Source organism: Urocampus carinirostris, chromosome 8 (assembly GCF_059441175.1).
Source record: "Urocampus carinirostris isolate Australia breed hairy pipefish chromosome 8, RoL_Ucar_1.0, whole genome shotgun sequence".
Classification (NCBI taxonomy): domain Eukaryota; kingdom Metazoa; phylum Chordata; class Actinopteri; order Syngnathiformes; family Syngnathidae; genus Urocampus; species Urocampus carinirostris.
This window is the reverse complement of record NC_142356.1, coordinates 7,992,305-8,017,999: the sequence shown is the minus strand read 5'-3', so window position 1 is coordinate 8,017,999 and position 25,695 is coordinate 7,992,305. Positions and strand designations below refer to the sequence as shown.

General features: G+C 40.3%; 1 protein-coding gene across 2 annotated transcripts in view; it reads right to left on the bottom strand.

The window, feature by feature from the left end:
* Positions 1-25,695, bottom strand: part of sgcz (sarcoglycan zeta) — a 399,187-nt gene that overhangs the window by 260,382 nt on the left and 113,110 nt on the right. Inside the window, exon 1 of one of the 2 annotated variants that reach the window (XM_088343001.1) lies at positions 18,008-18,076. The exons of the other annotated variant lie outside the window; for it this stretch is intronic. The gene's annotated coding sequence lies outside the window, so the exon portion shown is untranslated. Of the gene's footprint in view, positions 1-18,007; positions 18,077-25,695 lie in introns of those variants that run through there. 2 annotated transcript variants of the gene reach the window in all.

Sequence of the window (25,695 nt, the reverse complement as noted above, 5' to 3'; positions counted from 1 at the left end):
TCATTTGAATCGATCACTATTGGCTAAAGTTATTCGTAGGTCAAGGGGCGGATCCTTTTTATCATTTACAGGCTGGCATTGGCTAAAACGGCAAACAAAGCCTGCAATTGGCCGAAAAAGACATGTCAATCATCAGTTGAATCGATCACTATTGGCTAAAGTTATTCGGAGGTCAAGGGGCGGATCCTTTTTATCATTTACAGGCTGCCATTGGCTTAAACGGCGAAACAAAGCCTGCAATAGGCCGAAAAAGATGAATGCGTATAGCACGTGGCTGACGGCATAGAGAAAGCATTTTTTTTCTATTCTGTATTTGTAAATATTTTATTCTCCTGGATTTACTACCCTCACGGATATAAGAGGACATTGCCTGCACATTATTATGAACACAACGACTTTGGTGAGCTATTCCGGGTTTTATATCGTCCCTGTATCTTGTTTCAGACTGAACTCGATGTTTCTGTGATAAGCGGTGCAGATAATGGATGGAATGGAGTGTCTATTTTTAAATTCAACTCAATTCCAAGTGTTTGTTGTCATATGCACAGTAAAGTTGCGAGCGAAAAAGAATATAGATATTAAGGAATGGTTGGCATTTCTTGAATCCCAAGACTTTAACCTTCCGAATGATGGAACGATGCATTTGAGTGACATCGTACGGACACCGCATCCGCACGTGTTCTCGACACGTATTTTCGTCTTTGCAAGCTTTGGGAATGTTAAGGGAGTAATAAGTTTGACTGAACTATCTGACTGCTTTGTCCACGTTCCCATTGTAGCGCCTTATAATCCGGTGCGTCTTATGTATGTCAAAAATAGGACCAAAAACTATTTTTTCGGGGTGCGCCCTATAACCCGGTGCGCCTTATAGTGCGGAAAATACGGTATTTAACTAAGTGAATTCTATCGAATTAGCCGAATTATTGTCGCTCGAGCTTTCGTCGAGCCTTTTCTCTCGTTCGTTCCTCGAAGCAAGAATTTCTCTAAATTTTTGGTCGAACACCGATTTGTTCGACCTGAGAGGCGTTCGAAAACCGAGGTTCCACTGTATTTCTGTACCGTTTTTAATATTCCCGTATCTTTGTCTGCTATAACCTATGTCGTGTATTGCAGTGACTTGAAAAGCGCTACATCAATGCAGACCGTTTGAGATTTCTTGTAATTAAAGGCTACACGAATCAACTTGACGATGAAAAGGTAAATTGGGTTTGAATCGACGGGGAAGAAGCAACATCACCCCGGGCAACGGGCAAACGCCGTTGCTAACGCCGCAATTAAAGAGTTACGGAACGTCGGGTGTCGGGGGAAAAAAAGCGTTCCGGCGGCAGCGCTTCCTATGTCATTTATGCTAATTCTCTCCTTTTAGTGTATATTTGATGCCATCAAGCAGGAAAATTCGTTCTGAACGCAGCTCGCGTGGTCGTGACATCAACACCATTAATGATTCAGAGGATCGGAGGCGCTGAAAGGAGCCAAAGAAGGGGAAGACGAGGCCAGGTGGGAGGCAAATCGGAGCAAGGAGAAGAGGGAATCGAATGGCGCCCGCCGGCCATTTTGCTGGCTTTTGGGAAATTGAGTGAGCTAGCAGAATTGCAGACACTTTCTGAATTTTTTTAGTTTTCTTTAGGGATGTCACAGAACCGACGCACAGAATTGGGTAGAAATAAGCAATGGAAGGGAACGGCGAAGCCTTGTTCGATCCAGAACAACAAAGACAACAGACACGATGGCATCACGGGCTTATACTTGGGTAGGGTTACTTTAACTGGATTACTTTCAATTACTTTTGTATTACTCCAATTCCAAATATTAAAAGACAAAAGAAACTAAACAGGAATAAAATGATGACTCACAACATGTGGTAAGCTTTCTCTCCCGGCTTTGATCTCTTTGATCTCCGGCAAAACTAACATAAAATGCAGGGTTGGGTAAGGTTACTTTAACGTGATTACTTTCAATTGCTTTTGGATTACTCCAATACCAAATATGCTAATAAAAGACACAATAAACTAAATATGAATAAAATCATGACTCACAGCATGTGGTAAGCTTTCTCTCCTGGCTTTGATCTCTTTGATCTCCGGCAAAACTAACATAAAATGCAGGGTTGGGTAGGGTTACTTTAACTGGATTACTTTCAATTACTTTTGGACGACTCCAATTCCAAATATGCCATTAAAAGACAAAAGAAACTAAATATGAATAAAATGATGACTCACAACACGTGGTAAGCTTTCTCTCATGGCTTTGATCTCTTTGATCTCCGGCAAAACTAACATAAAATGCAGGGTTGGGTAGGGTTACTTTAACTGGATTACTTTCAATTACTTTTGGATGACTCCAATACCAAATATGCCAATAAAAGACAAAAGAAACTAAATATGAATAACATCATAACTCACAGCATGTGGTAAGCTTTCTCTCCTGGCTTTGATCTCTTTGATCTCCGGCAAAACGAACATAAAATGCAGGGTTGGGTAGGGATACTTTAACTGGATTACTTTCAATTACTTTTGGATGACCCCAATTCCAAATATGCTATTAAAAGACAAAAGAAACTAAATATGAATAAAATGAAGACTCACAACACGTGGTAAGCTTTCTCTCCTGGCTTTTATCTCTTTGATCTCCGGCAAAACTAACATAAAATGCGACAGAAACAAAATGAAAATAAATCCAAACATCATTTTTGCCATTCCTTGTATTCCGTTACTCCCCGGCTCCTCTGTGTTATATGTCGAAGTGTCCTTGGGCAAGGAAAAACTCAAAAACCTCAACATGAGTCAAATGAAGAAATGAAGGGACTTGTTAACCACTCAACCATTCGGTTGAGAAGAGAAACTGCTGCATTGTCATGTTTGTGGTTTTACGGTGGTGTTCTCTTTTATGTTAAGTTCTCCTCCCCCACGAACCCTCAATTGTTTGTAAAAACAATAAGGGAGCGTTAGCTCAGGAGGTAGAGCGCTTGTCTTAGCATCAAGACGTCGCAGGTTCGATTCCTGGATCCTCCATGTTATATGTCGAAGTGCCCTTGGGCAAGGAATAAAATGACGAAACGTTGAGAAAGAACTTGTTAACCACTCAACCATTCGGTTGAGAAGAGAAACTGCTGCATTGTCATGTTTGTGGTTTTACGGTGGTGTTCTCTTTTATGTTAAGTTCTCCTCCCCCAAGAACCCTCAATTGTTTGTAAAAACAATAAGGGAGCGTTAGCTCAGGAGGTAGAGCGCTTGTCTTAGCATCAAGAGGTCGCAGGTGCGATTCCCGGCTCCTCCATGTTATATGTCGAAGTCTCCTTGGGCAAGACACTGAATCCCCTAATTCCCCCATTAAGCATGGCTTATTGGTGTGTGAGTGTGTATGTGGACGGGTAAGTGTGAAGCACATTGTAAAGCGCTTTGGGAGGTCTTCATTGACCTGAAAAGCGCTATAGAAATGCAGACCATTAACCATCTTGATTATCCTCAAAACTTTCGGAGGCTGGCTGCCTATTGGTGTGTGAGTGTGTGTGTGAACGGGTAAGTGTGAAGCACATTGTAAAGCGTTTTGGGAGGTCTTCATTGACCTGAGAAGCGCTATAGAAATGCAGACCATTTACCATCCTCTGGCCAGAGAGGGGTGACGTTTACATTCAAATACGTCAAACATTTGTTTTAAATGACTGTTTTTTCGCTCGACTAAATTATAAACTTCTCGGAAAAATAATGATATAAATCAGGAACCTATTGTACTGAAGTGACGTCTTTGTGAATATTTTCTTTGTGTCGTCCCACCTCTCAAGTCCCCGATCTGCGTCCAGGGCTCATTCGTCTTTGTTAACCATTACCTGTCGCCCACCAATCACGTGAAATTGCCCACGTAGGCATCAATAGTCGATAAAGACGGATCGATAGGGCTTACGGGCCAATCCAAACGTCCTAATGTTTCAAGCACATTGAGCAAGTTCATTATCCTGTGATGAACTCATTCCGTGCTAGACGATATTCTCAAATCTTTAGAATCGGTGGCAGACAATTTTTGCCATTTCGGCTAAATTTTGAAGGCCTGCAGGAAAAAAATGCTAAAAAAAGACAAAAAAAACCCTAAATATGAATAAAATGATGACTCACAACACGTAGTAAGCTTTCTCTCCTGGCTTTGATCTCTTTGATCTCCGGCAAAACTAACATAAAATGCAGGGTTGGGTAGAGTTACTTTAACTGGATTACTTTCAATTACTTTTGGATTACTCCAATACCAAATATACTAATAGAAGACAAAATAAACTAAATATGAATAAAATGATGACTCTCAACACGTGGTAAGCTTTCTCTCCTGGCTTTGATCTCTCTGATCTCTGGCAAAACTAACATAAAATGCAGGGTTGGGTAGAGTTACTTTAACTGGATTACTTTCATTTACTTTTGGATTACTCCAATACCAAATATGCTAATAAAAGACAAAAGAAACTAAATATGAATAAAATAATGACTCACAACACGTGGTATGCTTTCTCTCCGGGCTTTGATCTCTTTGATCTCTGGCAAAATTAACATCAAATGGAGGGTTGGGTAGGGTTACTTTAACTGGATTACTTTCAATTACTTTTGGATTACTCCAATACCAAATATACTAATAGAAGACAAAATAAACTAAATAGGAATAAAATGATAACTCACAACACGTGGTAAGCTTTCTCTCCTGGCTTTGATCTCTTTGATCTCCGGCAAAACTAACATAAAATGCAACAGAAACAAAATGAAAATAAATTCAAACAGCTTGCCAACATCATTTTTGCCATTTTATGTATTCCACCTGCACAAAATTTAGTCATTTTATTCATATTTAGTTTATTTTGTCTTTTATTGGCATATTTGGTATTGGAGTAAACCAAGCTTTTAAAACATGGACATTGTTTAAGGTTAGTAAATCTCTCGCAAGTGGAAGTTTTAAAATCAGTTTCTGTCACAGTTGCCATGGCGCCCAATTGGGCCCGCCCGCGTGGCGCCAGCAGCAGCTTGTTAAAGGATTGGCTCCCTGTCAGTATTTAAACTCTGTCCTGTCAGTCCCATTTTGTCGGTCCGTCTGCGAATCTCTGTTTTTACACAGCAAGCCCCTTTTCGCCTGTCCAGTTTTTTGCCCCTGTTTGTCTCCCTCTTCGATCCGTTTTGATCTTGACCACGTCTGAGCTCCTCCCTTGGCTTTCAACTTGTTTCCGATCCCGACCACGTTTTTGCGCTTCTATCCCGGCTACTGACCCGTTTTTTCCTTTCCCGACACCGCCATGGGTCGCCACGGAAGTCCCACTTCCCTGTTCAGAGCAACCCTTTCCCTTTCTTCTAATAAAACTTGTGAGAAACATTACGCGAGTGGGTCCTGTTTCCGTTCTGGTCCTGACACATTAGGGTTTCGGTCTCTTGCCCAAGGACACTTCGACATATAACACATAGGAGCCGGGAATCGAACCTGCGACCACTTGATCACAAGCTTTATCCGCTGAGCTACTGCCGCCCAATATTAAATAATTGAGATAAAATTGGTTTTGGAAAAGCAGTAAAAACTATTGTAAATTCCCATTGTACAGTAAATAATAAAATGGCAGTAGTGGGATTTGAACCCACGCCTCCTGAGAGACTGGATCATTTATAGGGAAGCCCAGCTGGCAAATTATGTTCACAGTTGAGACACTCCATGATGAAAACCCACAGAAAAACTGCAAACATCCAGAAAAGCTAGCCAAACACACAGAGCAATTTGATTGGGTGAGCAGTTTAGGTGGGCGGACTTATGCACACAGCGCATATCTGTCTGCACTGAAGGTAAATACGTCAGTCTTCTTGTTTGCATTTAATAGAAGAAGTCAGCTTGCGCCTTATTTTGAAATATTATTTATGAAAAAAATGTCAAAATAAGCATCAACACAACTAATTTCAGAAAGGAGATATTAGTTATTTGTTAACATTATTCTCATTTATTGCGAGTAGACTGAACTTAGGCATGAACTTTTGCGTGCCATTTGCTTCCAGTGAAGTGATCGCACAATTTTGGTCCTCATGGCGATCCCGTTCCCCCGGGCGACCGTGTTTCCTTGGACATGCACGAAACGTCACCCCTCTCTGGCCAGACAATGAGGACGGGATTTTATCATCTTATTTTTGGAAAAGAACAAGCTTTTTTGAAGAGTAAACTGCCCATTTCTATTTATATGTTATTGTGGATTATTAGGGTAGAACTTGACATAAGGAGAACGCATTAGTTTAAAACGGGAAATTCCAGGCTTGTTTCTCCTGAATGTGAATGTCAGCGAATGTTGTTATTAATCGCCTTGGGCTGCCAAGTAATAACATTCTTCATGGCATGGAACATGCGGTCAAGCCAGGTATTTGGATGTCAGGCCGACCCCAACGAGTTTCTTGGAAATTGTGTAACTTTGGAAAATCGAAAGAGGACGAAAACATTCTGGGGAAAAACATTGTGTCTGGTAGCGTGCATTTTGAGATAAACACGTGCGTCATCGCGAGGGGGACGAACTAAGAATATATCTGGTCAAAAATGTTATAAAAAAAAAAATGATTGTCTCTTAGACGAATGAGAACTCTGTTTTGAACTTTGCCGAAGATAATTAAACGGCTCTCCCTCTCCCGCCAAGACTTCTCCCTGGATCTTGTTTTACATGTTTTGGGGCGAGGCAATAAGGTCTGCTCCTAAACAATATCTCGTGACTCTCACTGAACTGCTTCTTCACACTGACTTGCCAAATAGGGCCACCGACACACACTACAGGAAGCAACACTAGGAAGACGGGTTTTGTGAAGATTCATCATACTGAAATCATGCCCAGAGGATTGATACTTACAGATGAGCATATTTATATGTTTCGGCACTCAGGAACAATGCTGCTGAAAACGTAGCGATATGGGAGAAAATAGTGAAAAATGCTAAATGTGTGAAACATGCTACAGCTATAGGAACGGGTGTGCACGTGTGTGTGTGTGTACACGCGTGTAATTCGGTTGACAGGGTTGGCTGCAGGTCGCCAGCGGGGTTCGCCCGTCACGGAAGACGGTTTTCAAATTCGTCTTTTAGCAAGACGATAGCGGGAAATTGTCAACCGGACTATAAGGGACCCCAATGAATTTTATTCAACTATTTATAAAGGTTCTACTCACCTACCTACCTACCTAAATTTACATCGACATGTATATCTATTTCTCTATATCTATAACGATTGATCATGTATCGATATATCTATATCTCTGCCTAGATTTATATCTATATCTCTACTGTTGTGGATTAACTGCAAGTCGGCTTGATGGAAAACATCTGGATGTTATGAAGCAATGTCTCCATCTATATTTATATCTCTATAATATTTTTATTTAACTATTTATAAAGGTTCTAATCACCTACCTACCTAAATTTACATCAACATGTATATCTATTTCTCTATATCTATAACGATTGATCCATGTATCGATACATCTATATCCCTGCCTAGATTTATATCTATATCTCTATTGTTGTGGATTAACTGCAAGTCGGCTTGATGGAAAACATCTGGATGTTATGAAGCAATGTCTCCATCTATATTTATATCTCTATAATATTTTTATTTAACTATTTATAAAGGTTCTAATCACCTACCTACCTACCTAAATTTACATCTACATGTATATCTATTTCTCTATATCTATAACGATTGATCCATGTATCGATACATCTATATCTCTGCCTAGATTTATATCTATATCTCTATTGTTGTGGATTAACTGCAAGTCGGCTTGATGGAAAACATCTGGATGTTATGAAGCAATGTCTCTTTATCTATATTTATATCTCTATAATATTTTTATTTAACTATTTATAAAGATTCTAATCACCTACCTACCTACCTAAATTAACATCTACATGTATATCTATTTCTCTATATCTATAACGATTGATCCACGTATCGATATATCTATATCTCTGCCTAGATTTATATCTATATCTCTATTGTTGTGGATTAACTGCAAGTCGGCTTGATGGAAAACATCTGGATGTTATGAAGCAATGTCTCCATCTATATTTATATCTCTATAATATTTTTATTTAACTATTTATAAAGATTCTAATCACCTACCTACCTACCTAAATTTACATCTACATGTATATCTTTTTCTCTATATCTATAACGATTGATCATGTATCGATATATCTATATCTCTGCCTAGATTTATATCTATATCTCTACTGTTGTGGATTAACTGCAAGTCGGCTTGATGGAAAACATCTGGATGTTATGAAGCAATGTCTCCATCTATATTTATATCTCTATAATATTTTTATTTAACTATTTATAAAGGTTCTAATCACCTACCTACCTAAATTTACATCAACATGTATATCTATTTCTCTACATCTATAACGATTGATCCATGTATCGATATAACTATAGCTCTGCCTAGATTTATATCTATATCTCTATTGTTGTGGATTAACTGCAAGTCGGCTTGATGGAAAACATCTGGATGTTATAAAGCAATGTCTCCATCTATATTTATATCTCTATAATATTTTTATTTAACTATTTATAAAGGTTCTAATCACCTACCTACCTAAATTTACATCAACATGTATATCTATTTCTCTATATCTATAACGATTTATCCATGTATCGATACATCTATATCCCTGCCTAGATTTATATCTATATCTCTATTGTTGTGGATTAACTGCAAGTCGGCTTGATGGAAAACATCTGGATGTTATGAAGCAATGTCTCCATCTATATTTATATCTCTATAATATTTTTATTTAACTATTTATAAAGATTCTAATCACCTACCTACCTACCTAAATTTACATCTACATGTATATCTATTTCTCTATATCTATAACGATTGATCCATGTATCGATACATCTATATCTCTGCCTAGATTTATATCTATATCTCTATTGTTGTGGATTAACTGCAAGTCGGCTTGATGGAAAACATCTGGATGCTATGAAGCAATGTCTCCATCTATATTTATATCTCTATAATATTTTTATTTAACTATTTATAAAGGTTCTAATCACCTACCTACCTACCTAAATTTACATTTACATGTATATCTATTTCTCTATATCTATAACGATTGAACCATGTATCGATATATCTATATTTCTGCATATAATCATATCTATATCTCTATTGTTGTGGATTAACTGCAAGTCGGCTTGATGGAAAACATCTGGATGTTATGAAGCAATGTCTCCATCTATATTTATATCTCTATAATATTTTTATTTAACTATTTATAAAGGTTCTAATCACCTACCTACCTAAATTTACATCAACATGTATATCTATTTCTCTATATCTATAACGATTGATCCATGTATCGATATATCTATATCTCTGCCTGGATTTATATCTATATCTCTATTGTTGTGGATTAACTGCAAGTCGGCTTGATGGAAAACATCTGGATGCTATGAAGCAATGTCTCCATCTATATTTATATCTCTATAATATTTTTATTTAACTATTTATAAAGGTTCTAATCACCTACCTACCTACCTAAATTTACATTTACATGTATATCTATTTCTCTATATCTATAACGATTGAACCATGTATCGATATATCTATATTTCTGCATATAATCATATCTATATCTCTATTGTTGTGGATTAACTGCAAGTCAGCTTGATGGAAAACATCTGGATGTTATGAAGCAATGTCTTCATGTATTTATATATATATTGATCTATAGATACTGATCTTTCGCTACATGAATCTATCTTTATGGATCTAGCTCCACCAATATCTCTATCTATCAATCTATCTCTACCTATTTTCAAGCTCTATCCTTCTATCTCTATCGATCCATCCCCATATCAATCCATCTATCGATCTATCTCCATCCCTATCAATCTATCTCCATCCCTATCGATCTATCTCTATCAGTATGGATCTATTCTACCTATATTTATCTGGATCTACATATATAGATCTAAATTCAAAATCAAACCACCAAATATGATGTTAGCATCCAACAAACCACCACCATCCAGAGGACGCTAACATGTAAACAAACTGGTGGCCCCCATCCTGTTCTTCATCCTCTGTACCTGACTCGTATTAGTCTTCGTATCTAAAGACTGTGCCTAAAGCAAAAGTTGTTGGAATTTTGTTAACTCTTAATGTTCCTGATCTCCAGCCTTAGTATACCTGTCGTCGATCTACCTTCCCGAACTCTGCCGGCTTTTAGTGTTATCTGGACTGTATTTTTGTCACCCATTTTCTCCCACCTTGGTAAAAATTGTATTGGGGCAATTGCGATTTACGGAACGTAAATTTCACTTTGAAACCAAATGAAATGGCGTGTCAGCTTTTAAGCGTAATCCCATGCATGTTGGAGGTCGAGGTTTAATTTGGTCGATGACTGAATTTATTTTTCCCATAAAAAGTAATGGTAAACTCATGAATATATTTTGGCCGTTAGAAAAGTCCACTTCTTATAATAGAACGTGGATCTAACCTGTTAAGATCCAGCATGTCCTTTAGAGCAGGGGTGTCAAACTCATTTGAAGTCGGGGGCCACACGATAGAACAAACATTCTGTCGGGGGCCAGACTAGTAGATTCAAGAGAAAGAAAAAGAGAAAGAGAGAGAGAAAAGAGAGAGAAAGAGGCAGAGAGAAACAAAAGAGATGAAACGAGAAATAGAGAAGGGGGAAAAAGAGAGAAAGTACGAAATCCAAAGAGAAATACAAAGAGAGAAGGAGAAAGGGAGAAGGAGAAAGCAAGTGAGACAGAGAGAGAGAAAAGAGAGAAAAATGAAAAAGGAAGAGAGCAAAAGAAGGTAAAAAGACACAGAGAGAAAGAGAAACAAAGAAAGACAAAAAAGAGAGAGAGAGTGTCAAAGAGAGATAGAGAGTGAAAGAAAAAGGAAGGAAGAGAGAGAGAATGAGAGAGAAATCCAAGTACAGTGTTTGTGAGCGGCACCTGGCTTTGGCAACATCAAGTGGATATATTTCAACCTGCGGCTCGTTTTTCTCTTGCGCTTCTCTGAGCGTTGTCTCGTGGGCCATAGTCAATCCCTTAGCGGGCCTGATTTGGCCCGTGGGCCGCCTGTTTGACACCCATGCTTTAGAGGGTACCAAACCATTATATAAGGAATAGAAGAATAGAATAGAATAGAACTTTATTGTCATAGTTACAACATAGGATATATTGTGACAACGAAATTGGACGTGGCACTCCAGTTCCACATTTTACAGTGAGGATAAGGAAAACGAAGAGCTAAAGGAACAAAGAAGATGTTTTAACTGTCTTTGTTGTATAGGCTTTGTTTTCCTCCGGAAGGGGGGTGTATGAGGGGGTGAGGGACAGACAGAGATGGGCGGATCCAACTAGATGTTTGATCTTACTGTACACACTGTACACTGTGGACTGTGATGACAGCAAAAGCTGTAGGATTGTTGTTTGCCCTCGAAGGGGCTATACAAATAAATGTGACTTGACTTGACTAGCTCGATCTATTCTGGACTTCCTGAACTTTGCTAGCCATGAGTGTTTTTTGTCACTCGTTTCTTCCGGACTTCTATGAACGGAGCACCTTTTGCCCCCAAATAAACCCTTTCCATTCAGCTGGGGTGTCTGCGCTTGGGTCCGCCCTTCCCAAAACATAACCCGCGTACCCCAAAGACGGTAAACGGTCCATTCATCCAGCCCATTTTGCATTTATTTTTTTGACTTTCCTCGCGTCGGCTCGCAGCTGGCTTTTTTATCGAGACGAGATATCATCTTTGCTCTCAAAGGCGCCGACATAAAAAGACCTTCTGCTTCCCGTAGAAAATATCGCTTTCCAAGCGCCGTTATTTTCAGGCCCGTTCGCTCGCCTCGTAAACAGCTTTTATAAAGCTAATAAAGGCGCGTGCCCGCTAACTCGTGTCCTCTATTTATACTGGCGACGCCTTTCGCCGAATCTGAATGGATGGTGTCGCTCATCGGGCGGGTAATGTCATCCGGTAAGACGAAAACACCATTTTTGACTTTGCGGGTCGGTAAAAAAAAATTAAAAATCGGCAGATTGCGATAAACAACGCAGATGGCGTCGCAAATGTTTCCGAGTGTTTACTTGAGCGATGTTTGTAGAAAGCAGCCATCATTTTGGACCGTAATCCCCGTGATGTGTTTACATACAGCGTGGAATTATTCCTTTTATTTTTTTCAGTACAGGAGAAGGATAAGACATTCATCGGTTCCCAGGTGGAGATGGCAAGAAGAAATTGCTTTATATGACCGTAATTTCCGGACTATAGAGCGCACCTGATTATAAGCCGCACCCACCACATTTTAAGAGGAAAACCGATTTTGTACATACACAAGCCGCACCTGTATATAAGCCGCATGCCCCCACATTTAAACATGTAACACAAAGACAAAATTAACCCAAACCCGACTTTAAGTCCCGCAATTGAAACTAAATGTCCTTCATTAAAGTCCACAGTCCAAAAATCACAGCCGGCAAAATGAACGGAAAATGATACCGCTACTTAAGGTTTGATGCAGACCTGCAGAGTCCGGGTCCCGTTGAAAGTAATCCAAGGAAAAAAGTGTATATTTCCAAAGGTAAGGGTGGGAAAAACATATCAGATGAACACATTTACTCACGCAACTCCTTTTTCTTTAACCAACTTTTTACCCCCTCTTCTTTCCTTGTCTGTCCCTCACCTTTAGCGGTCCCCACTTAAACTTGGCACCCCGCGTTTGTTCCGCTCCTCCTTTTTCGTTCACCCGTGCAAAAAATATCAGAATAAGTGTCTAAAATAAATACAAATAAATACATTACAAAAATATACAGTTGCAAATACATATTATACATGGGTTACACATATTTACAAAGAAAGACGGTACACCGAGAGAGTTTTCAAAGCTTTAATAATAATAATATAGCTTTGACAGGGCAGTTAATGGTAGCAACACTCGAGCGCCGCTAGCGCCCGTTAGAAAAATGACATAAATTGGCCGCATCACTGAATAAGCCGCAGGGTTGAAAGTTCGGGAAAAAAGTAGCGGCTTATAGTCCGGAATTTACGGTATATGTATATTATATTATATGACTTTGACATAGAGGCTCTTTTTCGTTGTCGTGTCCACCAAAAAGTGAACTGTACTCATGCATTCGAGATCCATTATCCCCGAATGCATACTACAGCGACCGGGTACTGGCTCAGCACAACTTGCTGGGTCTGGTGGCTCTTTTTTGTACTTTTGTCCACTAAATGAATCAACTGCACTTATGCACATGTTATCTATTATCCCCAATCCCATATTTCTGTGGGTGGGGACCGGCAGAACTTTTGTCGAGCGTGGCACTTCTATTTATTTTTTATCATTTCCTGTTACTGTATTTTTGCTTAAAATGACCTGTTTTGGCTGCGACCCATTATCCCCGGGTGACTGTTGCTGAGAGCAGGGGCCAATACAGGAAATGTGTGCCTACTGTCTCTTTTTTTCCTTTTCTTTACGCCTCAAATGAACAGCACCCGTGCAGTCACGATCCATTATCCCCGGTCGACTATTGCAGTGAGGGGGTGCTGTGTTCTAAATTGAAAGTATTGTTTTCTTATCATTTGTCGTCAGAGTGGCGCCTCAACAGGTAATACAATGTTTACAATTGCTTTAATTTTGGATTTTCTCTATATTTTTGACCTGGTTTCCAAGGTTTAGGGTCATTTTTATGTCATTTAATTTAGAAAATGACAAGCATAATATTTAAAATGCCAGTGGAACACAAAAATGTTTTACTACATCCCAAATTATATTAAATCATGCCTGAGTTGAAAGTACTGTATAAGGTTTTGACCCTGCATTGTTCACATTTTTGTTTTGTTTTACTTTTTTATGTATGAGCTAGCATTTAACAGTATTTTTACTTGATTTAATTTCTCTGTATATTTCTGGTCAGAGCCTTCACTCCAATAACTTTGCTAGTGATTCCAAGAGCCAAGAAGAAATCTGCATGTTTGAGGTGTAATAGTAGTCTGTACAGCTCTTTGAGACTCCTTGTGATTAAGAGCTATATACTGTAAATATATATGACCTGACTTAATAGCACGGCGGCACAGTGGTTAGCGCGTGTGCGGCACAGTTTTGAGGTCGTGAGATCGGACCTCCTGTGTGGAGTTTGCATGATTTTCCCGTGCTTGCGTGGGTTTCCTTTGGGCTCTCCGGTTTCCTCCCACATTCCAAAAACATGCATGTCAGGTTGATTGGCCGGTCCAAATTGTCCCTAGGTGTGAATGAGCGAGCGAGTTGTCTGTCCCCGTGTGCCCTGCGATTGGCTGGCAACCAGTTCAGGGTGTCCCCTGCCCACCGCCCGAAGATAGCTGGGATGGGCTCCAGCACCCCTGCGACCCTACTGAGGATAAGCGGTGCAGCTAATGTTTACTATTATGTGTACAGTAATGCTAATTGTAATTCACCCTGGTCAATCCTGGAAGGGGGATTACCACATGTGAGGTCCTTTCTCAAGGTTTCTCTTTTCTCCTCACACTGAGGTTTTTGAGTTTTTCCTTGCCCGCATGCTGGTTTAAGATCAGGTAATTGTGTAATTTTGTAACTGTAATCCTGTGCAGTCCTTTGAGACATTTTTGTGATTAAGGGCTATATAAATAAATTTGACTTGACTTGACTTGACATGAGATGAGATGTGTTTCCAAATCAATCGCCAAGGTAAACCCAGGAGGTCACTGTGTATAATAAAAACTCACAAAATCGCTTATTTTTATTAACCCAAAAAGCAGAAAGCCAGATTTCTCTAAACACCGAGCTTCTTGCATCCCATATCGATCAGTTCCCTTGGCAACCGTCGCATGCTTATATCCATGTGGGCTAATATTTGCACAGCAGACAGTTTCCTGTTTGCAGTTTACCGAGCAGCCGGCCCACCTGCTATCTCGCATATAACCGTCCGCATCGATAATAAAGGAAGCAAACACGGGACTCGACACCATTCGGGTCACGCGGCCTTCATGTTCTTAATGAGAATCGTAGAAAAGCCAGGCCATCAATCACCAGGCGGCCATCGTAATATGCTCGGTAAACTACGTGAGGTTTGGTTCATTTGCCGTGTTAATTACAACCTGCGCGCCGATCTAATTTCTGTCCTGCTCGGTCAGATAAATTGAATTGCCTTTGTGACAAACGTTGACGTTCACTGAGGAGGGAGTTTGCATGAGAGATGCATACCTGTCAAAGTTTTTGCCGTACAAATTACAGCGGAACCTCGGTTTTCGAACGCCTCTCAGTTCGAACAAATCGGAGTTCGACCAAAGTTTCGAGAAATTCTTGCTTCGCTTTTCGGTCAAAAATTCGGAGTTTGAACGCCGGTAATGCGTGAGTGCGTACGCTAGAGTGCGATGCTGAGCGGCGTACGGGTGTCTTTTTGCTTTCGCTTTTAATATCGGTGAACGGAGTGTTTTAGCCCCTAACTATGCCTCCGAAGAAGGTCGGTGCAAGCAGGACAGGTGAAAAGTTGTTCGTACAACTATTGCCTTTAAGAAAGACGTAAAAGCTAAATATGAAAGAGGTGTGCGAGTTTCCGATCTTGCTAGGGAATACAGCATGCGCCTTCTGCTGACCACCACAAAGGTAAGAAATCCTATTCATAATTCTTTTCTTTATCTTTTTATCTTTTTTTCGTGTTAGCGTTTTCTTTCGTACGGATGATTACGATAACGCGAACGTACGATTAGCCTGGGTTAGCTTTATGATTTCAAGTCAAGTCATTTTTTTCGTTGAACATTCAGGTAAACATTCAGGGTGTTGGAACTGAGCCCAAAATTCAGGGTGTTGGAACGGAGCCCCCTTTCCAATGAAGCGCTGGCCACTTGTGGTGCTAAAAGAAATAATAGCCAAATATAAAGAAGGTGTGCGAGTGTCTGATCCTCTCCCCACCGTCCACCTGCACCTTCTCCTGACCACCACAAAGGTAAGAAATCCTTTTCATAATTCTTTTCTTTATCCTTTTTTCGTTTTTACACGTTCATGTTAGCGTAATCTTTCGTACGGAAGATTACGATAACGCGAACGTACGATTAGCCTGGGTTAGCTTTAAGTTTACGTTAAACATTCAAGGTAAACATTCAGGGTGTTGGAACGGAGCCCAATATTTAGGGTGTTGGAACGGAGCCTCCTTTCCACTGAACCACTCATCACTTGTTGTGGAGACCCGGGTGCTAAATGACTCGTAAACGACCTGATTTTTTTATTTTTACACGTTCATGTTAGCGTAATCTTTCGTACGGAAGATTACGATAACGCGAACGTACGATTAGCCTGGGTTAGCTTCATGTTCATGTTAAACATTCATGGTAAACATTCAGGGTGTTGGAACGGATTAAAATGATTTACATTATTTTTAATGGGAAAAATGATTTCGGTGATTGAAAAAATCGGTTCTCGAACAGGGTTCTCGAACGGATTATGGTCGAGAACCGAGGTTCCACTGTACGTTTATTATGCATTTTAAGAGGTGTACGAGGTACAAGAAATCTGAACAGAAAAACGCAAATTTGTCAATGATGGGTACCATCCGGTATACACTGAAGATCACCAAACGGCAATTCAATCAAGTCAAACGAGTTCGAGTTGTGTAGTGAAAGGAAGTCCGTCTCTTTTTAGAGAACCGGCTTTTTCGGCTCAACTCATTCAAGAGAGCCGGCTCTCAGACGGCTCACTTGCTTTGATGCATTATATTACGAATCATTATATGACGAAGAAGTTAAGAAAAAAAAGTCTAAAAGGAGAAAATGAAAAAAGACAGGTTTGCAGTTATCCCTTAAATCAGTATATTACCAACAATAATTTACAATACCAAATATGTTAATTAGATTCAAAATAAACTAAATATGAATAAAATGACACGAATTTTGTGCAGGCTTGGGGAGTAACGGAACACACGGAACGGCCAAAATGATGCTGGCAAGCTGTATTTATTTATTTTTATTTTGTTTCTGTCGCATTTTATGTTCGTTTTGCCGGAGATCAAAGCCAGAAGAGAAAGCTTACTACGTGTTATGAGTCATCATTTTATTCATATTTAGTTTATTTTGTTTTTTATTAGCATATTTGGTATTGGAATAATCCAAAAGTAATTGAAGGTAATCCAAATAAAGTAACGCTACCTAACCCTGGGAGTTGATGTAGAGTATTTAAATAGTGCTTCATAAAATACACACTGTCATAAAAATAAGATAATTTGCAAATGTTGGGGTGGGGTTTAATGTGTGCCTTTATTCCCTCGGGTGGAGTTAAAGAGCCTCATGGCATGAGGAAGAAACGAATTGACGAACAAGCATTATTTTTTTTCTAAATAGTTGTTGACAATTTAAATAACACATATAAAAACATTCTTGAAAATAGATACCCAAAATAGTACCCATAAACGTCAAACAACAATTCCCACAGAAGTCCGTCCGCATTCTTGTTTCTGACTTAAACATGTAAGTAATAATAATAATAATAATAATAATTTCCTTGTATTGTCATTCTGTGTAACAATGTACACAGAACGAAATGTCGATTGCACCTGACCCGTTGTAGCGAGCCGATGCAGCCGCAGCCAACAGAGGGCGCCGCCGACCACTTTTTAAGTCTTAGGAATGACTCGGCCGGGGCGCGAACCACCGACCTCCCAGTCTCAAAGCGGGCGCCTTACCATCTAGGCTAAGTAATGTGAAAATACGGTATGGACACATAAATAAATCCCTAAAAAATGTGTTCATAAAACAATAAAATAGTTTTATAAAAGTGCATCCCACAATTTATCATTTCTAAGCAACTAAACCACAACGCTGCATCGTGTGAGAGGAGTAAAAAGGAAATGGATGCTTGGAAAGCAGGCATTTAAAACAAGCCGAATGGCATTTATCGATTTTCCATTCCGCCTAATGGACATTACGGCCGCTATATATCCATCCAGAGCAATTCTACTACGGCTAGGTCACCATCCAAGGTTAACTGTCTCAAAGAAATAGAAATCACTTCAACCTGTTTGTTTCTCCAACGCTGTTTTCCGAGGTTTGTTTTTTTTTGGTCCAAGAGAGAAAATACATAAATTAACCCGTTCGCTTTCACATGTTTTTCTTTCGTCGCACACAATAGAAGACACGAGAGGGAAGACTCCAGGATAATAGGATTATTATTCTCTCCTAATCTGTATGAGTCAGCAGCACTCACTTTGTGTTTAATTCTATTAAACAAACAGCCAATAAGAGACGGGAACGCAGCAGGGCTTAATCGTTTAGACAATGTATACAGGGTTGGGTAGGGTTACTTTAACTGGATTACTTTCAATGACTTTTGGATTACTCCAATACCAAATATGCTGAGACAAAAGAAACTAAATATGAATAAAATGATGACTCACAACACGTGGTAAGCTTTCTCTCCTGCCTTTGATCTCTTTGATCTCCGGCAAAACTAACATAAAATGCAGGGTTGGGTAGGGTTACTTTAACTGGATGACTTTCAATGACTTTTGGTTTACTCCAATACCAAATATGCTAATAAAAAACAAAAGAAACTAGATATGAATAAAGTTATGACTCACAACAAGTGGTAAGCTTTCTCTCCTGGCTTTGAACGTGATAGATAATAACGCTGACACGCCTGCTCCTGTGACTTATCATTATGGCATTCTGAAGAAGAAAGCTCTATTTAGAAAGCCAGATATACTGTACAGCAAGGGATTATTGTACAGTATATCTGTTAGGTATATTATCTCATCTCGTCTCAGTAGCCGTACCGCTTATCCTCATTAGGGTCGCGGGGGGGCTGGAGCCCATCCCAGCCATCTCCGGGCAGTGGGCAGGGGACACCCTGAACTGGGGACAGACAACTCACTCGCTCATTCACACTTAGGGACAATTTGGAACGGCCAATTTACCTGAAATGTATGTTTTTGGAATGTGGGAGGAAACCAGAGTGCCCGGAGGAAACTCACGCAAGCACCGGGAGAACATACAAACTCCGCACAGGAAGTCTGGAGCTGGATTTGAACCCACGCAGGAGGTTCCCATGACATGAACAGTGCCGCACAAGCGCTAACCACTGCGCCGCCGTGCTGCCAGGTATATTATGTACTGTGTAAAATTCAATGTTACCGTCCGTAATCATGGTAAATGTGAACTCTCTACCAAATAAGACCGACGAACTGGCTGGGCTGGTGAGAAACATCAAAGCGTACAGGGAGTGCAGTTTGCTGTATTTTACAGAAACGTGGCTCACGTCTAGCATCCCGGACGCTAACGTGGATGGAGCTACCCGGCTTCGGTGCTGTTAGGGCAGACAGAGACACAAAAGCCTGCGGGAAGCGGAGACGAGGCGGACTCGCTATCTACCTGAACACGAAGCGGTGTAACCCTGGGCACAAAGATTTCCATCTGCTGCAGGGACGTCGAATTTTTGGCCTAGCGTGTGACGTCATCCACTCCGCTGTTGCTTAACTACAACACAGCACCCTGAGGCCATCCTGTTAATCTATTAATAAAAAAAAAGGATACTGCTGGAAGTGTGAATTTCCCTACAGGGATGGATAAAGTATCTATTATACAAAAGAGTTGGCAGCACTTAATGGGTTATACAATTTATATAATATATTCTGTTAAGCACGTATTTTCCTGTAGCATTAGCATGTCTTTCTTTTAGGCTCTCTATCCAACAATATAAGTTGAAGGCCGGTGAAAAATCTCTATTCACAAAATTGTATTGTTTCAAGGAAAACAGGCCAAGGGTACGCTCACTTACCGGCTAACAAATTAGCACTATTCTTCCATTTGTCCAACTCAGAAGCATTGCTTTATCGAAGCTCTAATGGACCCAGCTACTTTATCTTGCGTGAAGCCGAGCAACCGCCACAAAATTGAACCGTTCTCGGAAAATAGATTACAAAAAAAAAAAACATTTGACGTTCCGAATAAAAGGTTCCTGGGCTAAGATTACCGATTTTTACTTGCTGTTTCCTGTCTGTCGGAAATTTCGTTGGGTTATTCGGTGCAGTTATGCAACACTGGAGAAAAAAAATTGGGATAACCTACTTACATTTGGCAGAAGAGAGACGTCGGGAACATATACTGTACTGTACTGTAACAAAATGAAGCAAAAAACGTGGTCGGGATCAGGACCGAGTCGAAAGCCAGGAGAAGAGAGTGGACGTGGTCAAGATAAAAAAAAAAACGGGTCGAAGCCGGGAAACAGACGGGTGCAAAAACAGCAGTGAGTTAGGGTTGAAAAGTTTGCCTAGAGTAAACTGAAGTTCGCAGACGGACTGACAACAGGGGACAGATAGGAGTGGGTTCGAATAGGGACAGAGAGCCAATCAGAGTCGGAGGCAGTTGGCGCCATAGGAGCGGGCACAGGCTATTCACATCGGTAATCATAACACTATACCGTACATTCCAGACTATAGAGCGCACCTGATTATAAGCCGCACCCACAACATTTTAAGAGGAAAACCGATTTTACACTTACAAAAGCCGCACCTGTATATAAGCCGCATGCGCCCACATTAAAAAATGTAACACAAACACAAAATTAACCCAAACCCGACTTTAAGTCTCGCGATTGAAACTAAATGTCCTTCATTAAAGTACACAGTCCAAAAATCACAGCCGGCAAAATGAACGGAAAATGATACCGGTACTTAAGGTTTGATGCAGACCTGCAGAGTCCGGGTCCCGTTGAAAGTAATACAAGGAAAAAAGTGTATACTTCCAAAGGTAAGGGTGGGAAAAATATATATCCACTATTGTCCGCCGTGTCCACAAACACTCACCTTTACCGGTCCCCACTTCCCGTCACCCCGCGTCTGTTACGCCCCTTCTTTTGAATTGGCCCGTGCAAAACATATCAGAATAAGTGTCCAAAATAAATACAAATAAATAGCTCTAATGGACCCAGCTACTTTATCTTGCGTGAAGCCGAGCAACCGCCACAAAATTGAACCGTTCTTGGAAAATAGATTACAAAAAAAAACATTTGACGTTCCGAATAAAAGGTTCCTGGGCTAAGATTACCGATTTTTACTTGCTGTTTCCTGTCTGTCGGAAATTTCGTTGGGTTATTCGGTGCAGTTATGCAACACTGGAGAAAAAAATTGGGATGACCTACTTCAACTTGGCAGAAGAGAGACGTCGGGAACGTATACTGTACTCTGAAAAAATGAAAACACTACAGTAGACCTCTCCCGGAATACAGTGGAATTGCTGTATAGCGGGGGAAAGAAAAAGCCCCGTTACCCCATATAATAACATTAAAATAACAAAATAGTACAAAGAAAGTTCTAGTTGTGTGTGATATAAATGTAAATGATTACCTAATATAATAAATGAATACATATGTAAAGGAAAAACGACATTTTGTGTGACTTGAACTGGTTCAGTGGAGTAGCGGGTGGATGCAGAGAAGGGGAGGACTGGCGGATTAAGAATGGAACTGATCTCATTTCCACTATCGATAATTCATACGTTCAAGTCATATCTTTTGAACATGTCCTTTCTTTACTTTGATACAAGACAGGCATCTGAGACACGTAACTTGCCATATGTTCAGACATCGCAAATTTTGATTTAATAGGCGGAGTTTGTATGTTCTCCCCGTGCTTGCGTGGGTTTCCTCCGGGCACTCCGGTTTCCTCCCACATTCCAAAGACATGCATTTCAGGTGAATTGGCCGGTCCAAATTGTCCCTAGGTGTGAATGAGCGAATGAGTTGTCTGTCTCTGTGTGCCCTGCGATTGGCTGGCAACCAGTTCAGGGTGTCCCCTGCCCACTGCCCGGAGATGGCTGGGATGGGCTCCAGCCTCCCCCGCGACCCTAATGAGGATAAGCGGTACGGCGGATGAGAGATGAAATGAGGTTTTTGAGCAAACTAAATAATTTATAGTTGTTTTCGTATGATGGGGAAAATGCCGCAAAGATGGGAAGAAAAGCATCGTATTAGACACACCGTAAATTGGGGACATGATAACCAAGGAAATGAAGCTTGAATTTATCAAAAAATCCGAAAAAGGGACATGAATGGCTACCCACGCTAAATTGTGCTAAACGATTAGGAAAATTATTAAAGATATGAAAAAAAAAGCTTTTAAAACATGGACATTGTTTAAGGCTATTAAATCTCTTGCAAGTGGAAGTTTTAAAATCAGTTTCTGTCACGGTTGCCATGGCGCCCAATTGGCCCCGCCCGTGTGGCGCCAGCTGCGGCTCATTGACAGATTGGCTTTCAGTCTATTTTAAGCTCAGTGCTCTCATTCTTTGTTTGTCAACGAACTTCTGCCCCGCAAGACGTGGGTTTCGACTCGGTCCTGTTCCTGTTGGTATTTCCTGTCCGGTATTGTTCCTGTTTAATTTCGGTTTCCAGTTTTGTTTCCAGCTATTTTTGTCCTGTTTATTATTTTCTCCAGTTTTTGTTCCCGTCTAGTTTGTCCGGTTTATTTCGATATCCCGTATCAATATCCATCCTGTCTGTCCCGTCCTGTCTGTTATTGACCCCGTCTGTGAAGGAAATGAAGCTTGAATTGATCAAAAAGTCCAAAAAGGGGACATGAATGGCTACCCACGCTAAATTGTGCTAAACAATTAGGAAAATTATTAAAGATTTTTAGAACATGGACATTGTTTAAGGCTATTAAATCTCTTGCAAGTGGAAGTTTTAAAATCAGTTTCTGTCACGGTTGCCATGGCGCCCAATTGGCCCTTCCCGTGTGGCGCCAGCTGCGGCTCATTGACAGATTGGCTTTCAGTCTATTTTAAGCTCAGTGCTCTCATTCTTTGTTTGTCAACGAACTTCTGCCCCGCAAGACGTGGGTTTCGACTCGGTCCTGTTCCTGTTGGTATTTCCTGTCCGGTATTGTTCCTGTTTAATTTCGGTTTCCAGTTTTGTTTCCAGCTATTTTTGTCCTGTTTATTATTTTCTCCAGTTTTTGTTCCCGTCTAGTTTGTCCGGTTTATTTCGATATCCCGTATCAATATCCATCCCGTCTGTCCCGTCCTGTCTGTTATTGACCCCGTCTGTGAAGGAAATGAAGCTTGAATTGATCAAAAAGTCCAAAAAGGGGACATGAATGGCTACCCACGCTAAATTGTGCTAAACAATTAGGAAAATTATTAAAGATTTTTAGAACATGGACATTGTTTAAGGCTATTAAATCTCTTGCAAGTGGAAGTTTTAAAATCAGTTTCTGTCACGGTTGCCATGGCGCCCAATTGGCCCCTCCCGTACGGGTCCAGCTGCGGCTCATTGACAGATTGGCTTTCCGTCTATTTTAAGCTCAGTGCTCTCATTCTTTATTTGTCAGTGCGTCAACGAACTTCTGCCCCGCAAGACGTGGATTTCGACTCCTGTTCCTGTTGGTATTTCCTGTCCGGTATTGTTCTCGTTTATTTTGTCCTGTTTAATTTCGGTTTCCAGTTTTGTTTCCGGCTATTTTTGTCTTGTTTATTATTTTCTCCAGTTTTTGTTCCCGTCTAGTTTGTCCTGTTTATTTTCAATATCCTGTTTTATTATCTATCCTGTCTGTCCCGTCCTGTCCGTTATCAACCCCATCTGTCCGATATCTACTCGGGCAATTGGTAAAATCTCGTCGGTCTCTGGCTTCCTGTCTTTCCACGCCAGACCACTGCCTAACGTGCATGACTTCCCATTTCCCGTAAAATAAAAGGCTTGTGTGAGAAACGTCACGCGTTTGGGTCCTGATCCGGTTCATGACAGTTTCGTTTGAATCCGCTGTCTTCTCCTCCCCTTTGCATCCACCCACTAACTCTACTCTACCAGTCACATCCCACAAAAAGTAAACACTTTTCACTTTCTTGTAAATTTATATTCATTTACAGTGCTATGTACTGTAATCATATGTTTTTGTCGTTCTGTACTTGCTGTATACCATTCCAATAAGTTCATGCTTTTTAATCAGGGTACCCGAGGTTGGTTCGAAAAGACATGAATTAATTAGCATTGGTAGCATGTATCACACACCATATGGCAATTTTCCTTGGAGATCCCAGATTAATGATGTATCTTGGGGTTCTACTGTACTGTACTCTAAAAAGAACTCTAAAAAACCTTAACTGGACCCCAATTGTGTCTTTTCCAAGGTCACTTTGTTCAAAGTGAAGCGATAAAAAACAGATATCATCCATCTTATAGTGCTAAATCGATTTTTCTTGGTTTTAGAAGACCAGAGAAAGTTCTCGCTCTAAAGAACATGTCATAGGTCTGAACTAGTTTAAAATGTATCAATTTATTTATTTTATTAATTAATTTAAGTATTTCATTTATTTGGGAAATTCAATTTCAGTGACTCTACCAAGGGGGTACAGTCAGTGCTGTCACAGCAAAGCGTGCGCCAAATGACCTATCTACAGAAACTGGGATTTCCAGGTGGTCTCCCTGCTTAAGTTCCGGAGATCGGGCGTTCTCAGTGTGATATGGCTCACTATAACACGGTTTACTTCTCACGGTCTTGCTACTTCGCAAATTTTCATGGTTCATTGTGTTCTGCATTCTGATTGGCCGCTTTTGGACTACTTTTGCACGAATAACGTCGCCGTTGAACTTGTCCACGGACATAAAACAGCTCAACATATTCACGTTGCACAGTGCAAATGATCTCCAAGTTTTTCTGAATACCGTAATCTCCCAAAAATATTTACAGTAAATCCTTGACCAAAAACCTTTTTGCTACATTTTAAACACTGCGGTTCCAAATACAGCTGATTTTTATTTATTTTTTAGCTGCCCTTTTCCACAATGCAAGCGCTCTGAGTGGAAAACACAGTGGTAACATCTGAAAACATTTATGATGCCCTTCTAGAGGAGAAATGAGTCCATATTTTTCCCAACACTAATAATATAAACGGGAGATTTACCACTACTTTATTGAATATTTACAAAGTATTTTCGATATTTCAACCACGTTTTTCACCCACATAAGTCGGCAAATCATACATTTGATTAAAAAGCAGAGAGAGTTATCTATCGAAACGCTACACCTCTTCCATATCTTTGACGTCAATGTCAGGTTGCTGAAGTTTCCTTTAATCCTCGAGAAACGATAACAAGCAAATGCAATTTGGTTTGGTAGCACGGTAACCACCGATGACAGCACAAAAATACAACGTTCACTTCTAGGTTGCGATATGGTACTACTCTCTGCAGGTTGGTTCACTTTTAAGTGACACAGCTCTTTTCGGAGCAGGACGTATATTGGCCCCGCCCCAAAACATAAACAGGAGAGCAGAGAGAGTCGGAATGAGAGGGGACACGTTGTTTATTTCATCCAAATCAGTCGTGTTCCAAGATGTCCGGGCGACAGTGGCATTTATACTGTATTCGGTCAGCGATGACGTGTTGTTTTTCTCTAGCCGGGCGCTCGATTCGAGTTGCCCTGACCCAGCCAAATTCTTATCAGTTAAGCAACTAGCTGGAGTCCAAATTCTTATGAGTTAAGCAACTAGCTGGAGTCCAAATTCTAATCAGTTAAGCAAATAGTTGGAGTCGCCCTGACCCGGCCAAAGTCCTGTCAGTTACGCTCCTTCCAGACGTTTCTACTTTTATTCCGCAATATATCCTCCCCTTGGGAGTTTATCTCCCACACGTCCAATCAGGTAAACAAAAACAACCGGAAAAATAAAATTTAAGAAAAATACAGAGTAAAGGTAAAGTATACTAAATCATAG